An 18,187-nucleotide genomic window follows, 5' to 3' on the forward strand; every position below is an offset into this window, starting at 1 on the left:
AGAGCCAAGCAGACCGTGATGCATACAGTAACACACCCAGTCACACACTGAACGATACAGTAACATAGCCAGACACACACTGACGCAGATGGTAACACAACCACACATACTGCAATATACTCTAACACACTTAAGCACACTCTTATGCATACACTAAAACATGTGTTTATAAATCTATACTGAGAGAATTATAGTCCCTTTTAGAAACTAAAATGACTATTTACATGGTTAGTTACTTGCTTAAAATAGCTAATGTCATACTACTGTAGAGGTGAATGTATTCTTTGTTTACTATCTAGAAATCCACTTGCATTTGAAAACGATTAAGAATGCCTGACAAGAGATGAACAAGAAAAAATCTGAGAATACACTATTACCAACTTCAAACCCAGACAGAACAAGAAATTAAGGTGGAGAATGTCCAGAGGTTAAAAGGAGAAGTTTGGAGGCATACTAAGCAGTTTCTGAAAACAAATGCTGAAAAATGCAGAATGAGGGTGAATTGTTAAGTAGAAATTGAATTTCCTCTTCAACTGAAAAAAAGAAAGCAGTCAATGTTTCTGACAGTAGGAAATGTTCTAAAAAACAGGTAGTTTATCAAGGAAACAGAAACAGTTTAAGGAGTTAACATGCTAAAATATTTCGGACTAGAATAATACAGATTTTACTAAAAGGGATGTAGAAATATAAGAGTAGTAGTGTTGCATATAAGCAAAAACAACATATTGATAGTATTGTTAAAAAAGCATTTGCTTTGAAGAGGCAACTATTTATCTTAATATTGAATAGAATGAAGACACGAGACAAAACAGTACTGTATACGAAGAAAAAAACTTAGAAAAAGGCTTATTAACAGAAATAATTCCGGCAACATTTTTAAAGGTGAATGGAAACAAGCCTAAAGAACAGAACCTTATATGAATGAGGAAAACTATTTTCAAGAGAACACATTAGTGCATGCAGTTGATTTAACTGGTCATTGGTATGAGTTAAAAGAAGGTGTTGTTCCTAGGAATGTAGATGTCAAAGCTGAAGAAGTGCAAGGAAGGCAGAGACAGGCCCCAGTATACAAACAGAACTTTAGGTGTATTTGCAGTGTTTGTCTGAAATAAATTGATTTATTAAGGACTTTTACACATGAGTTTCTACGTAGAACTTTGAAAATAGAAATTTTTAATTTTGCAAGGATTAGATCTATGCAAGGTGAGGAAGTATAGTAACTTACAGGGACATTCACTGTCATGTCTATCAAAGAAACGGTGTCAAAGCACCTTTTATCATTTCAGGTTGTTAGCTGTTCACCACTCCAAAGTACAACATTTGGTTAGGAGATTTAACTATGTAAAAAGTCCTGCTTTATGTTTAGGATCGATGAAAGGAAGTATTCTGCATTGTACAGTGGCAGAGCTAGAAAAAGTGTGTTAAGATATTTAGTTTAGTTTCCTTTGTCCTGAGGAGTCAAGCGAAAACGAAGAGTTGATTATTGTGGTGGGTGTAGAGGAGCAGGATATAGAAATTAGTATTGGAAAGTTTGCACAAGAGGTTGCAAAGTTTAACCTCTTCACTGCAGCGCTTATTCCGCCGCAGTGCTAGACATTCCAATTGCGGGTGTGATCATGACGGCTCCCGGCCGTTATGAGCAAGGAATAGGTTAACAAAGTTTGTTGTCAGCACACTCACTATGAAAGCCAAACTTACAATGTAGTTGTGTACTCAAAAACTGAACAGGATAATAGAGGCAAGTGGCAACAGTTTGCTGTATATTTATTTGTAGAATAGCGGTTTGATTTGAGTAACAGAAATTATATGTAAGCACTGCTTTTATAAGTTAGAGGATCACAAAATGCCAACTGCAGCAGCAGATAACCAGTTAGAATTTGCTTTAATTCCACAAGAACTTCAAGATGTATGGGTTTAATAATCAGTTCTTATACAATGTATACATCCTTTTCACGCTATTGTGCGTATGGGACCAAAAAATTGAAGATTACCTCCAGCAGAGCTTCTGAAAAGTCTAAACGTAGAATTGTGTACTTGCCATTAGATTTCAAAAAGAATATTAAAACTATAGGAGTACAGAGATATTTTGATGAGCCACTTATTATTCTAGTAAATGATGTCTCTACTAAGAGTAAAAAATATGGCAAGAGTTAGTGGATGTTAGTAAAGTAAAAAAGCAACATTATGTTTGTGAGAAAATAATATTTAATATACAAATGCTAACGTTCAAGGCATAACATATATGAAGAAAGAAACCTTAACATCAATTGGTCAGATTGAAAATATGGGTCATTTAAAATCAGAACAAATTCATGAACACTATAGCATCCATCCTCTACATTTTAAAGAAATCATCGGTGATGGTATTTAGCTCTTTCAAATTAAAGAAGCAAAAGGATCTCCCATGAGCGTGTGGGGTAAAAAAACCTCAGCGGCCCGCTGTTTTCCCCAACTGTTTCCCACTGATTGCCCTGATAGACGTAGAGGCAAAGTACTACGCAGGCCTCATCCTGAAGGAACTAATAACATGGGCAACAAAAAAGAACATCATTCCAGCTACACAGACGGGCTTTCGGAGGGGCCAGGGTACCCTAACTAACATCATGGCGCTAACCCTACTGTTCGACGCAGTAAAAACGGCAAAAAGCTCCTTGTACGTGTGCTTCATTGATTACAGCGCTGCATTCGACCATGTAGACCGGCACAAACTATGGCGGAAGCTGAGCTCATGGGGAATCCCTGGTCTCCTCCTACAGCAGATGGTAATGCTACACACCGACACTTGGGTCCAAATAAAACTGGGATCTGGCACACACCTATCAAGAAAAATAAAAACAAGCAAAGGACTAAAACAGGGCTGCGTCCTAGCCCCAACCTTGTTCAATCTCTTCCTCGCGGATCTTCCCGAAGAGCTAAAGACAGTAACATCACACGCACCTCGGTTAGGAAACATTACGCTCTCAAATCTGCTTTACGCAGACGATTTGGTCCTTATTAGCCGGTCTCCTATCGGGCTTCAAAACCTTCTGGACAGAGCTAACGCATTTTCGAAAGCAAATTCTCTAACAATCAATCTGAACAAAACCAAAGTCATGCCAATGAACCATAAAAAAAAAACGGAAACCCGCATGGTTCCTGGACAATCAGAGATTAGAATTGGTGACCTCATATAAATACCTAGGAGTCAGAATAGATGGTAAAGGCTTCTTCAAGCAACAACTAGAGGCCATTCGCAGGAAGGGTATGACTTTCCAAATATCAACAAGGCCCCTGCAGAAAGCTCTCCCTGACAGGACATTAGCCCCTCTCTTACAGGTAATAAAAGCTCCCCTGCAGCCAATGCTCTCCTACGGCAGCGAATCAATGCGAGGTAGAGATGCAAGCACGCTAGATAACACAATCAGTCGTGCATATAGGGCAATATTCCATCTTCCAAAAAACTCTTCGCCCGCACAAATTCGTCTTGAATTCGGACTGCTGAAACAATCAGTGGAGAGGAAAGGTCAATATATAAAAAGCTGGCGCAAACTTAAAGAGGCCGAGGAAGGATCCTTAAACGCCAACTTATGGATTGAAATTACCACCAAAGAAACTTCACCAGCAAGGGCCTACCTAACCAACTCACTGGAGAGCCTAGGCCTAAAAACGCTCTGGGAAACAAGAATGGATTTTGGGACCTTTAAAAAACTGTGTCAAAAGTCATCAAATTGGTCTCCTCACTTGAGGACAGAACCACCCTATCCAAAGAGCGCACGGATGGGTTGTGCTCGAGGCGTACAGAACCACAAAGCCACAAGAGTATCTATCAACGTGCCTCACACAAAAAACAAAAAATAAGTTCCTAAACATGCGCTTAGGTAACATACCTGTTAGACCTGACATCATTGGCTTGAGTCTCTCCTCCATTTTTTTTTGTTGCCTCCTCTGTTTACGATGTTTTTGCTGGTATATTGCTTTGGGCACTGTGCCACTGCTGATCAGTGCCTCAGTGCAAGTGCTCCCTATGTTAAATTGATTGAATTCCATGTTTGGCTTATTTGGTTTACTATAACACTAAATTATACCTGGGGGTCAAAAAAAGTTAGTCATTCAACATGGATCACAAAACCAATATCATGCAGATAACACCAGTGAGAGAACACCATGCAACACTAGTTTATGCTGGCCAAGTCAAGGCTCAAGAGCATATGGAGAAAAGTATTCCCATCAGAAGCCACACTATACCGCCCTCTTTTTCATCATTTGGGTTCTCCTTACCCAGGAGACAAAACGGCCGGTCTGGTGTTACCGTGACCGATAGATGTGACAAGTGGGTGGTATGTGTTGTTACAAAGAATGGCTACTGAAAAAAAGCAGTGTATAGTGATAGGAGTGAAATAGTGAAGGGTTGTACTAAAATTAGGTGAATCGGGTAGAAAAACAAATTTTATTAGTATCTCCCAATCCCTAAGGTTAAAAAGCAAGTGTAAGTGCGGGTTTGAAATAATAACCGTACTTAATAATGGTCAACATGTTTCTGCAACTTTAGAAAAGAGTTTCAAGTGCATTCTTCAGGACCTTATGGTGTTAAAACTACTGCTTTATGTGAAAGAATAAAATGATATCACCTGAAAGCTCCAGGTAATGTGTTCAACCATATACTGTTACCACATCATAACACATGGCATTGGATCCAAACAGAAAGACAAACAAACAAGAAAGAAAAAGGAACATGAAAGTGTCATATTCACATGGTCTATGTCCATTAGTACCAGCGTGCCATGGTTGCGCATTCACACTTATCAGGACACTCACCCATAAGTAGTGGTTGAGAGGCTTCACCCCACCTGGCTGCGGCTCAGGTATGTGGAGCACCGCTCTAGAAAATGAGTCGTTTTTTGAAAAAAGTTAAAATTAAGAAAAGAAAACAAATGTGGCTCAAATACTCCATTAAGTATAAAGTGGATTGCTCAGAAAATAACCTTGCTTACACCGATCCCCAACGATCGGTTGTGTGACTACGTTAACCAATCCCAAGTATATTGTGCCTCGCAAGCGTTCAAGTTAAGCCTGGAAGGATTCCGTGCAGGGTTTAAGAAGGGCTTCCTGCGCTATCTCTCTCTTGCGTTTATATCATTAAACGCATGTTGATTTTGCATAACTACAGGTTAGCTCGACACATGATCAAAGGTGTCTGTAGTATTTTACATTTTAAAGCGTTGCATCGCTAGATATTTGGACAGACCAGGGTTAACGGAATGCTCGTTACAGATTTTAAAGATTTCTACGAGGATTATTGCCTGCCCTGTTTGTCTCATGGGACGCGTGACGATTGTTTGTCAACCGCGCGTTAGCTTGTTGCAGGCACATAAAGGTCGTGCTGTCAGCTCACCTGACCGTCGGTGTCTCCTGACAGTCGTCTGAGCTGTCTGGGGGGGCACCGCTCGTTGCAACGGAGCGATGTTTATGCGTTCGCGTTCGCTCTCAGTCAATGGAATCACATGATCAGATGCGGTCATGTGATTCTAGGAGCTCTGGGAGATGTAGTTCCAGGGTCGATGTTTTGTTATACAATGTATTGGGGGCATAGCATTGCGCTGAGTGAACGATATGCATCAATGGGGTGTTTATAATAAACGTGATGGAAAACCCACTGGTTAGAAGTGGTAATAACATATATCGAAAAATATTTTGGAAAATTGTTATTAAGAATTCAAAATTAAAGGTATCGGACAGAGTGACCTGTATCCTTCTACAAGATGGCAGGAAATGGACACTTACTGATGTACCTATTTATAGGAATATATGGTTGAATATTCTAAAAATAAAGCAAAGGAAATATATGCGATATTTTAGAACCCAGCTCAAAGGAAGGAAAACAGCACGGACTTGTATTAATTAACAGCAATAAAACTCATGCTTGAGTATTTATTAATAATAGTGCGTGTGTGGGGTTTCTAAACCTCGTGCATTCGATATTTAATGTGTAGCGTAACATTATTTACACGAGTGTTGTTGTGAGTACAGAACAGAACAAAAATGGGATGCTTTTTCTAGAGGGACATCCAGGGTATTGGCTCGTTGAGTCCTTCTTTGTCACTATTTAATCTGTAGACCCATTTTTGTTCGATCTTGAATAGAAAACCGCTGATGTCGGCACAGAATTCGGGAATTTGTGGTTGTTCAAGTACTGTCCAGCAAAATTCATCAGGGCCATGTCCTTTTTCCAAGAAGTGTGCAGTTAGGCGAGTAGCCTGTTTCCGACAACGTACTGTACTCTTGTGTTCTTGTATCCGTGTCCTTACTTTTCTTGTTGTCATGCCAACGTATCGGAGATGGCACGGGCAGGTTATCAAGTAAATCAGGTTACTACTATTGCAGTTAGTAAACCTGGTTTGAGTCCATGGTGTATTTGTCCCTATATCAATGCTGGTGGATTTGCAAGTCTGGGGACATACAGTACACGCCCCACAGGGAAGATGACCTACGACAGGTGGCAAGTCCCACAACGTGCCCACTTGTCTGGATTCTTTGTTACGTGGACGCGTGTGGACCAACTGGTCCTTGAGATTTTGTCCTCTCTTGAAAGCAAAGATTGGTAAGGGGATATCATCGCCTCCAGATTTTAAGATCGACCAGTGTTTCTTAATGATCTTTTGCACTTGGTTCGATCTGCTGTTAAATGTGTTCACGAAGGCAATCCGATTGTTTTTTTCTTTTGGAGGATATATCTCAAGTAAAGACTCTCTGTTATTATTGGATGCCCTCTTTTTGGACTTACGGATGATCTTCTTTGGATAGTTCTTCTCACTCAGTTGTATTTCCAAATTCTGTGAGTGGATCTTGAAGGCCTCTTTGCTGGAACAGTTTCTTTGCACCCTGAGAAACTGGCCAAAGGGTAAGTTGTCCCTCAGTGCTCGAGGGTGGCAACTGTCGTATCTCAAGAGTGCATTCCTGGCCATCGGTTTGCGGTAGAGTTCTGATTCTATACCGTTATAATGTATCATTTCCATACATGCATGGAAACGATACATTGACGACATCCTGGTGGTTTGGCGAGGCACGGAAGAAGATCTAGTGTCATTCCATGAGTGGTTGAACAGCAGGAACGTATATCTCAAATTTACTATTGAATACAGCCGGACGTCCTTGGCGTTTCTAGATTTGAAGATACATGCAACTCCAAACGGTATAGAATCAGAACTCTACCGCAAACCGATGGCCAGGAATGCACTCTTGAGATACGACAGTTGCCACCCTCGAGCACTAAGGGACAACTTACCCTTTGGCCAGTTTCTCAGGGTGCAAAGAAACTGTTCCAGCAAAGAGGCCTTCAAGATCCACTCACAGAATTTGGAAATACAACTGAGTGAGAAGAACTATCCAAAGAAGATCATCCGTAAGTCCAAAAAGAGGGCATCCAATAATAACAGAGAGTCTTTACTTGAGATATATCCTCCAAAAGAAAAAACCAATCGGATTGCCTTCGTGAACACATTTAACAGCAGATCGAACCAAGTGCAAAAGATCATTAAGAAACACTGGTCGATCTTAAAATCTGTAGGCGATGATATCCCCTTACCAATCTTTGCTTTCAAGAGAGGACAAAATCTCAAGGACCAGTTGGTCCACACGCGTCCACGTAACAAAGAATCCAGACAAGTGGGCACGTTGTGGGACTTGCCACCTGTCGTAGGTCATCATCCCTGTGGGGCGTGTACTGTATGTCCCCAGACTTGCAAATCCACCAGCATTGATATAGGGACAAATAGACCATGGACTCAAACCATGTTTACTAACTGCAATAGTAGTAACCTGATTTACTTGATAATTTGCCCGTGCCATCTCCGATACGTTGGCATGACAACAAGAAAAGTAAGGACACGGATACAAGAACACAAGAGTACAGTACGTTGTCGGAAACAGGCTACTCGCCTAACTGCACACTTCTTGGAAAAAGGACATGGCCCTGATGAATTTTGCTGGACAGTACTTGAACAACCACAAATTCCCGAATTCTGTGCTGACATCAGTCGTTTTCTATTCAAGATCGAACAAAAATGGGTCTACAGATTAAATAGTGACAAAGAAGGACTCAACGAGCCAATACCCTGGATGTCCCTCTAGAAAAAGCATCCCATTTTTGTTCTGTTCTGTACTCACAACAACACTCGTGTAAATAATGTTACGCTACACATTAAATATCGAATGCACGAGGTTTAGAAACCCCACACACGCACTATTATTAATAAATACTCAAGCATGAGTTTTATTGCTGTTAATTAATACAAGTCCGTGCTGTTTTCCTTCCTTTGAGCTGGGTTCTAAAATATCGCATATATTTCCTTTGCTTTATTTTTAGAATATTCAACCATATATTCCTATAAATAGGTACATCAGTAAGTGTCCATTTCCTGCCATCTTGTAGAAGGATACAGGTCACTCTGTCCGATACCTTTAATTTTGAATTCTTAATAACAATTTTCCAAAATATTTTTCGATATATGTTATTACCACTTCTAACCAGTGGGTTTTCCATCACGTTTATTATAAACACCCCATTGATGCATAATCGTTCACTCAGCGCAATGCTATGCCCCCAATACATTGTATAACAAAACATCGACCCTGGAACTACATCTTCCAGAGCTCCTAGAATCACATGACCGCATCTGATCATGTGATTCCATTGACTGAGAGCGAACGCGAACGCATAAACATCGCTCCGTTGCAACGAGCGGTGCCCCCCCAGACAGCTCAGACGACTGTCAAGAGACACCGACGGTCAGGTGAGCTGACAGCACGACCTTTATGTGCCTGCAACAAGCTAACGCGCGGTTGACAAACAATCGTCACGCGTCCCATGAGACAAACAGGGCAGGCAATAATCCTCGTAGAAATCTTTAAAATCTGTAACGAGCATTCCGTTAACCCTGGTCTGTCCAAATATCTAGCGATGCAACGCTTTAAAATGTAAAATACTACAGACACCTTTGATCATGTGTCGAGCTAACCTGTAGTTATGCAAAATCAACACACGTTAAAGATATAAACGCAAGAGAGAGATAGCGCAGGAAGCCCTTCTTAATCCCTGCAGGGAATCCTTCCAGGCTAAACTTGAACGCTTGCGAGGCACAATATACTTGGGATTGGTTAACGTAGTCACACAACCGATCGTTGGGGATCGGTGTAAGCAAGGTTATTTTCTGAGCAATCCACTTTATACTTAATGGAGTATTTGAGCCACATTTGTTTTCTTTTCTTAATTTTAACTTTTTTCAAAAAACGACTCATTTTCTAGAGCGGTGCTCCACATACCTGAGCCACAGCCAGGGGGGGTGAAGCCTCTCAACCACTACTTATGGGTGAGTGTCCCGATAAGTGTGAATGCGCAACCATGGCACGCTGGTACTAATGGACATAGACCATGTGAATATGACACTTTCATGTTCCTTTTTCTTTCTTGTTTGTTTGTCTTTCTGTTTGGATCCAATGCCAGGTGTTATGATGTGGTAACCGTATATGGTTGAACACATTACCTGGAGCTTTCAGGTGATATCATTTTATTCTTTCACATAAAGCAGTAGTTTTAACACCATAAGGTCCTGAAGAATGCACTTGAAACTCTTTTCTAAAGTTGCAGAAACATGTTGACCATTATTAAGTACGGTTATTATTTCAAACCCGCACTTACACTTGCTTTTTAACCTTAGGGATTGGGAGATACTAATAAAATTTGTTTTTCTACCTGATTCACCTAATTTTAGTACAACCCTTCACTATTTCACTCCTATCACTATACACTGCTTTTTTTCAGTAGCCATTCTTTGTAACAACACATACCACCCACTTGTCACATCTATCGGTCATGGTAACATCAGACCGGCCGTTTTGTCTCCTGGGTAAGGAGAACCCAAATGATGAAAAAGAGGGCGGTATAGTGTGGCTTCTGATGGGAATACTTTTCTCCATATGCTCTTGAGCCTTGACTTGGCCAGCATAAACTAGTGTTGCATGGTGTTCTCTCACTGGTGTTATCTGCATGATATTGGTTTTGTGATCCATGTTGAATGACTAACTTTTTTTGACCCCCAGGTATAATTTAGTGTTATGATATTGTGTTTGGGGTACGTACCTGGTTGGTCGTTAAACCTGCCCTTAGACCCTCTTCTCATTGTTTGTTGTGTATGATATTTGGTTTACTGTCAGTCCCTAGTCTAGTGCACCAGGAGTGCCAGGGCTTGTAAATACAAATGCTGCTCGTGGGCCTGCAGCACATGTTGCGCCACCCACAGGAGCGGCCTAGTAAAAGTATGTCTACAGGTCTGCCATTGCTAGACCTACGTGCAGTCTGGTACTGTCACCCAGACTGCGCAAGTACACCTACTTGCCAGTCCCCAAACCTTCCCTTAACTTCATGTTAGTCACCCCTATGGTAGGCCCACGGGCAGGGTGCATTGTAAGCATAAGGTAGGACAAGCCTGACCAAGTTGGCATGTCTTAATAGGGAATTACAGCCGTAATCGTTTTTCACTATTGTAAGGTAACCTGCTCTCCATTAGTTAGAATGGGCTGCCAGGATTATTAATGCTATAATCCTAGCTAGCTCGGGGAGCATGGTGCAATGTCGAGTTTGGTATCCCTGAACTCAGGGTTTAATCACGCATCCAATTGTGTGGATTGTTTTTGGACTCTGGGTTTGAAAATAGCACTTTTAGAAAGTGGCTATTTTCTTGTCTAACTATTTCTGGTTTCTGCTGGTTTGGTGTGTGTGTGACAGGAGCTGGGTGGCTCCAGAGGTCTGAATGAGTCAGTGTGGGATGAGTGGGACATTTGCATTGAGAGTAGGGGAAGAGTAGCTCCTGATAGCCTGTCCTGCCTGATGCAATGCTGGCTCCACCTCCTGCCAGGCGACTGATGACTCTGTGCCTGCCAGGGACGATCCTGGCCCCACCTCCTGCCAGGAGGCCGATAGCTCTGCTCCTGCCAGTGACAATACTGGCTCCACCTCCTGCTGGGCGTCCGAGGACCCAGCCCTGCTCAGTGAATAGGCCAGGTGCCTCTGCCTGGCTACACCCACAACAGACCCAGGATGTGGGGAAATTCCCCTGCATGGACAAAGGGATCAAAGCCAGAAAGGGGTATAAGAGAAGGACCCCAGAACCAAGAATTTAGATCACTTCTGACAAGGAAACCTGAACAAAGGACAAGAAGCCTGCTGATCCAAGGACTTGCCTACCCCTTCTGCCAGTGTGCTGTTTGCTGGGGGGAATCCTGCAGTTGCTTCTTTATTTTTGCCAAGGAACCAGGAGAGAGGAACTGAGTGTGTACTCTCAAGCTTTGCTAAAGAAAATCTCCAAGGGCTGAAAGAGTGCCAACCTCCTTTTGAAGTCACAGGGCTAAAGGACTTCATCTGCTAAAAAGTGCTTGTTGCTGGAACTTGAGAATCAAGCACCTCTGAAAGAAACCAGCAATCTTGACGCCGACGGACGTCGCCGAATCCAGCTCGACATCGTGAGTAACGGCTCCAGTGTCCCGCTCCCTCGACGCCGGCCGCCGGGCCCGATCGACGCCAGCAGCAACGCCAGTGAGTAGCGAGTTCGGCTCCAGCTCCAAGTGACTTCGTGTCTGCACCGCTGCTGATCGCATCGACTTCGAGCCCTCTCGACGCCGTGAGTGCTGCTCACTCTTGCAACATCACCATCGACATCGACGCCGAAGACGCGACGCCGGACATCTCGACGCCGCTGATCATCGTGTGCTTCGCTTTTCCAACGTACTGTGTTGTGGGGGTCTGTGTGACTTCGGGCTCGACGTAGCGCTCCTCGCGGTCGACGCCAAACCCTTTGGATTAACTTTGCCTCGATGTCGTGTGACTCCCGTGTGGGTTACATTGTTGCCAAGAACTGTGTTTTAACTAAGAAGAGTTGCTTTTGATACTAAAAACTTTGTGCTAAGAAGAAACTACACTTGAACTATTATTTTTCCTTCCAAGAGTATTTATTAAGATTGTGGTATATTTTTGTCGTTATTTGGTCTTGTGCTAAGCCTTATATAAAAATCCTTATTTTTATAATACTACTGTGTCGTGTCTATTTGTAGTGTATTCACTTTATTACTGTATGTGGTCATAAATGCTTAACACACAGCCTCTGAGATAAGCCTGTCTGCTCTGCCAAGCTACCAAGGGGGTGAGTAGGGGTTATCAAAGGGTGTGATCCCCTTGCCCTGGCTAGAAAAGGTGTGTCCCTATTTGTCAGAAGTGCATACCTCTGCCAACTAGAGACAGCCGGTTCTAACATTGGACGCAGCGGTGAGGACTTGAATCTTGCATTTATGACCCATGTGCAGTGATTAGTGTGCGCTACATAGTGAAAGCAGACCATAGCGCAGCCACAATCTAATTTGGAAGGATTCTATTTTTGTTCTTCGCTTTTCTGAAGCTTGATTTTTTGAACACTGCCAGTTTCGACCATGAGTGACGCCGGAGTCACTGCCCCTGTTGTTGTTGTGGAGAAATTTGATAGAGCAAAGATAAACGACTACAAATTAAAGGAGCTGAAATCCTTTTGCAAGAAGTTTAAAGTTCCTACCACAGGCATCTCATTGAAGGAGGAATATCTCAAAGCATTGGAAGCCTGGTTAGAGGCCAGGAATCCCACTGATCCGGTGGTGGTACCGCCAGTGGAAGGGATTAGGAGGTGCCAGTGAATGGGCCTGTGTCCTCGCCCGGTAGCAGTGTTTCCTCTAAAGGTCTTTCTCCTGAAGAAAGAGAAGAAAGGGAGAAGGAGCGAGCATACAACATGGAAATGGCAAAACTTAAAATAAATGGCCAGTTGGAGTTAGAAAATGCAAGAGGTAGGAGAGAAGCTGATTTGGGGATCAAAAGGTTGGAGTTTGAAAGAGAAAAGTTAGCTTTGGAGCGTGACACAAGGTTGAGGGAGCTAGAGCTCAAAGCTAAAGAGTTAGACTTGAATCCCTCTGGTGGCAGCATCCCATCTGTGCCTGCAGAAAGTAGGTTTTATTTTCTCAAAGATGTGATCAAAGATTATCATAAGAATGAAGATATTGGTCAATGGTTTAAAGCATATGAGTTAGCATTGTTGGCCCACCGGGTCCCTGAGAAGGATTGGGGAGCGGGGTTGTGGGGTCGCTTTGTGAATGAGGGGAGAGATACCCTGTTAGACATGCCTGTTGAGGATAGGATGTCTTATGCTCATATGAAAGATGCTTTAATGTTGAGGTATGGCCTAACCCCAGAAAATTACAGATAAGCCTTTAGAGAATGTAAGAAGTTGCCTGGTACGACGTGGGTTGAATATGTGTCATTTTTTTGCAGAGCCATGGATGGTTGGATAAAGGGCAGCAAAGTGGAAAGTTATGAAGCTCTTTATGATTTATTTGCTTGGGAGCATTTGTCTAATAACTGTTTTCCAGAGCTGCGCCAGCACCTTATTGATAGCAATATATCTAACCCTAGAAAACTTGCTGAGGAGGCGGACCGCTTGGTCAGTACCAGGGTCCACAAGGGTCCAGTGGGATCCTCAGCCAAAGGCGGGCAGGGTCCCCAGCAGAAGAGTGGGGGGGACAAGGGTAAACAAAAGGAGTCCCAGAAAGGGCCCCAAAGTAATCCCCAAGGGCACCAAGGGAGAGGTTTCCAGCCTCCCCCTGTGAAGAAGGCAGGGGTCCCGACAGGTAAACCTGTCATAGGGGCTCAATGACCTGCTATGTTTGTAAGCAGGTAGGACATCGTTTTTATGATCCCCAGTGTCCCATGAGGGACTCTAATGCACCACCACGTGCACCCCCCGTCAGTTGGCGAGTGTAGCCCTGGGAGGGGAGGAGATGGTTGCCCCTGGTGGGAGGGCTCCCGCAGAGATGTCCCTGGTCTCTTTAGGAGACATGGAAATGGTCCCTCCACCCCCTCTGCCTAGTAACACTACTAAATATAGGCAGTGGGTGACCATTAATGGCCATAGAGTGGAGACACCGGAGTGAGTGTGACAGCTGTCAAGTGTCACTTGGTGTCCAGAGAGCAGGTGGTTCCCCACGCATTCTACCCTGTGATAGCTGCTGACAACTCCTAGAAAGAGTGTGAGGTAGCTCAGGTTCCCTTTGAATGGGGGGGAGTTTCAGATACTCTTCAGGTTGCTGTGAGGCCCGTCATGCCTGTTGATTGTCTCCTGGGCAATGATTTGGAAGACTCCCCTTGGGCTAAGGTGGAGAGGGAGACACATTTGAAAATGTTGGGTGTGCCAGAGTGGGTGTGTGTAACCACTCGATCCATGACAGCAAGTAAGGGTGTTGAGGGGGTCCCGGAGCCTGAAAGTATGGCCCAGGACCCAGCTGTATAGAGAAGAGGCAGGAGGCACGGGAAACCGGCCCCCATAGTTCCCGTGGTCCAGGAGGAGGTAAACCCTGAGGGGGATGCCCTGGAGCCCACAGGGGAACAAGTTGCTGAACTGGGAGACTTGCCCGAGCTGACCCACTGGCAGCAGGATGGTGGTCCCTCCAGGGAAGAGTTTTGTGCAGAACTGAAAGTGTGCCCTTCTCTTGTGGGTATGAGGCAGCAGGCCTCAGCCCAAACCTCAGGTGATCAGTCAGGGTCACATTTTGTATACTGGGAGAACGACCTCCTGTATAGCGAGCCTAAGGCTGCTGAACCTGGGTCAGCCCGTGTGCTGGTGGTACCCCAGCGCTTCAGAGCCTTCCTACTGGGTTTCGCTCATGACGTTCCTTTAGCTGGTCATCTGGGGCAGGACAAGACCTATGACAGGCTTGTCACCCATTTTTATTGGCTTCAGATGAGAAGGGATGTAGACATCCATTGTAAAACCTGTCACACTTGCCAGGCGAGTGGGAAAAGCGGAAGGAAGCAGAAGGCTCCCCTCCAACCTTTTCCAGTGGTCAGTACCCCCTTTGACCGGGTGGGGATTGACATTGTTGGGCCCCTGGACCCCAAGACAGCCCTGGGCAACAGGTTTATCCTGGTCTTGGTGGACCATGCCACACGGTACCCGGAAGCCATCGCTCTCAGAACAGTGACGGCCCGTGGTGGGACGGGCACTGATGGGTGTTTTCTCCTGCATGGGGTTCCCCAGAGAGGTGGTGTCAGACCGGGGCACCAACTTCATTTCCAACTATATGAAGTCTCTGTAGAAGGAGTGTGGGGTAACCTACAAGTTCACCACTCCTTACCACCCTCAAGGGAATGGGCTGGTTGAGAGATTCAACCGGACCCTTAAAGGCATGATCATGGGTCTTGAAGAACCAATGAGGCGGAAATGGGACGTCCTCTTGCCATGCCTGCTGTTTGCTTACCGTGAGGTGCCACAGAAGTCTCTAGGGTTCAGCCCCTTTGAGCTTTTGTATGGTCACCCGGTAAGAGGACCTTTGAGTCTGGTCAAAGAAGGCTGGGAGCAATCTCCCAGGAAACCTCCCCAGGATGTATACAGTTACATGCTGGACTTTAGGAACCAGACTAGGCGCTTCAGAGATCTTGCTCAAGCAAATCTGGAGGCCAGCCAGGAAGAGATGAAGCGGTGGTACGACCGGAATGCCACTCTGGTCGAACTTCAGCCTGGTCAAGAAGTTTGGGTCATGTCCCCTGTGGAACCTTGTGCGCTCAAGGATAGGTGGACTGGACCGTTTAAGGTTGTGGAGAAGAAGAGCGATGTCACCTACTTGGTGGACTTGAAATCTCCCAGGAACCCCTTGAGGGTCCTGCATGTCAACCGTTTGAAGCCCCACTTAGAAAGGTCCGAAGGAGGAGAGTGAGCTTCTTCCTGACCTCCTGTATGCAAAAGAGCAAGATGGGTCAGTGGATGGTGTTGTCCTCTCTGACACACTGACCCTTGAGCAGCAGCAAGATTGTCGCCAACTGTTGGGGCAATTCCCTGATCTGTTTTCCTTGATTCCTGGTGTCACTCATTGGTGTGTCCATGATGTGGACACCGGGGACAGCATTCCTGTCAAGCACAAGGCTTACAGGGTGACTGACAAGGTCAGAGCATACATTAAGGAGGAGGTCTCCAAAATGTTTGCCTTAGGGGTGGTTAAGTCCTCTAGCAGTCCTTGGGCCAGCCCAGTGGTCTTGGTCCCGAAGGCTGCAGCGCCTGGTGCTTCACCAGAACTTCGGTTCTGTGTGGATTACCGAGGACTCAATTCAGTCACCAAGACTGACGCGCACCCCATCCCCAGAGCTGATGAGCTCAGAGATCGGTTGGGGGCTGCCCGGTACCTTAGTACGTTTGATCTAACGTCTGGGTACTGGCAGATCGCCTTAACTGATGGGGCAAAAGAGAGGTCAGCATTCTCCACACCAGATGGGCTCTACCAGTTCCGGGTGATGCCCCTTGGGATGAAGAATGCCCCTGCCACCTTCCAGAGGTTGGTCAACCAGGTCTTGGCTGGACTGGAGGATTTCAGTGCCGCCTACCTGGACGACATTGCAGTGTTCAGCGCCAGCTGGGAGGAACACTTGGCCCACCTCCAGGAAGTGTTGTTGGCCCTGCGCAGAGCAGGTCTCACAATCAAAGCCAGTAAGTGCCAGATTGGGCAGGGTTCTGTGGTGTACTTGGGGCACCAGGTAGGGAGCGGCAAGGTGGCCCCCCTGCAACCCAAGACTGATACCATCCTGGCTTGGGCACCGCCCAAAACCCAAACTCAGGTGAGAGCCTTCTTAGGTCTCACGGGTTACTACAGGAGGTTTGTCAAGGATTATGGTAACATTGTGCACCCCTTGACTTCGCTGACTTCCAGGAAGCAGCCACGAAATGTGATCTGGACTGACGCCTGTCGGACGGCCTTTGACACCCTGAAAACTGCAATGTGCACAGCACCTATACTCCAGGCACCCGACTTTTCTAAAGAATTTGTTGTCCAGACGGACGCTTAAGAGCATGGCGTGCTGGCTGTTCTTGCTCAGGTGAATGAAGAGGGCCGAGACCTGCCTGTAGCCTTCATCAGTAGGAGGTTACTTCCCAGGGAACAGAGGTGGAGTGCGATAGAGCGAGAAGCATTTGCTGTGGTCTGGGCGCAGAAGAAGCTAAGACCCTACCTGTTTGGGACTCACTTCCGGGTTCAGACAGACCACAGGCCCCTCAGATGGTTGATGCAGATGAGGGGTGAGAATCGAAAGCTGTTGAGGTGGTCCATTTCCCTACAGGGGATGGACTTCACGGTGGGACACCGCCCTGGTACAGATCACGCCAATGCTGAGGGTCTGTCCAGATTCTTCCGCCTTAGTGATGAGGACTCCCTAGGTCAAGGGTAGTTCTCCCCACATTTCAGCTGGAGGGGACACTTGTTAGACCTGACATCATTGGCTTGAGTCTCTCCTCCACTTTTTTCTGTTGCCTCCTCTGTTTACGATGTTTTTGCTGGTATATTGCTTTGGGCACTGTGCCACTGCTGATCAGTGCCACAGTGAAAGTGCTCCCTATGTTACATTTCTGTATTGATTGAATTCCATGTTTGGCTTATTTGGTTTACTGTCAGTCCCTAGTCTAGTGCACCAGGAGTGCCAGGGCTTGTAAATACAAATGCTGCTCGTGGGCCTGCATATTTAACAACAAGGGGTGGTGATGGACAGAGTTTCTGAATTAAGCACATGTTGTGCCACCCACAGGAGCGGCCTATGTATGTCTACAGGTCTGCCATTGCTAGACCTACGTGCAGTCTGGTACTGTCACGCTGACTGCGCAAGTACACCTACTTGCCAGTCCCAAAACCTTCCCTTAACTTCATGTTAGTTACCCCTATGGTAGGCCCACGGGCAGGGTGCATTGTAAGCATAAGGTAGGACAAGCCTGACCAAGTTGGCATGTCTTAATAGTGAATTACAGCCATAATCGTTTTTCACTATTGTAAGGTAACCTGCTCTCCATTAGTTAGAGTGGGCTGCCAGGATTATTAATGCTATAATCCTAGCTAGCTCGGGGAGCATGGTGCAATGTCGAGTTTGGTATCCCTGAACTCAGGGTTTAATCACGCATCCATTGGTGTGGATGGTTTTTGGACTCTGGGTTTGAAAATAGCACTTTTAGAAAGTGGCTATTTTTTTGTCTAACTATTTCTGGTTTCTGCTGGTTTGGTGTGTGTGTGACAGGAGCTGGGTGGCTCCAGAGGTCTGAGTGAGTCAGGTGGGATGAGTGGGACATTTGCATTGAGAGTAGGGGAAGAGTAGCTCCTGATAGCCTGTCCTGCC

This window comes from Lissotriton vulgaris, chromosome 9 (genome assembly GCF_964263255.1).
Source record: "Lissotriton vulgaris chromosome 9, aLisVul1.2, whole genome shotgun sequence".
Classification (NCBI taxonomy): domain Eukaryota; kingdom Metazoa; phylum Chordata; class Amphibia; order Caudata; family Salamandridae; genus Lissotriton; species Lissotriton vulgaris.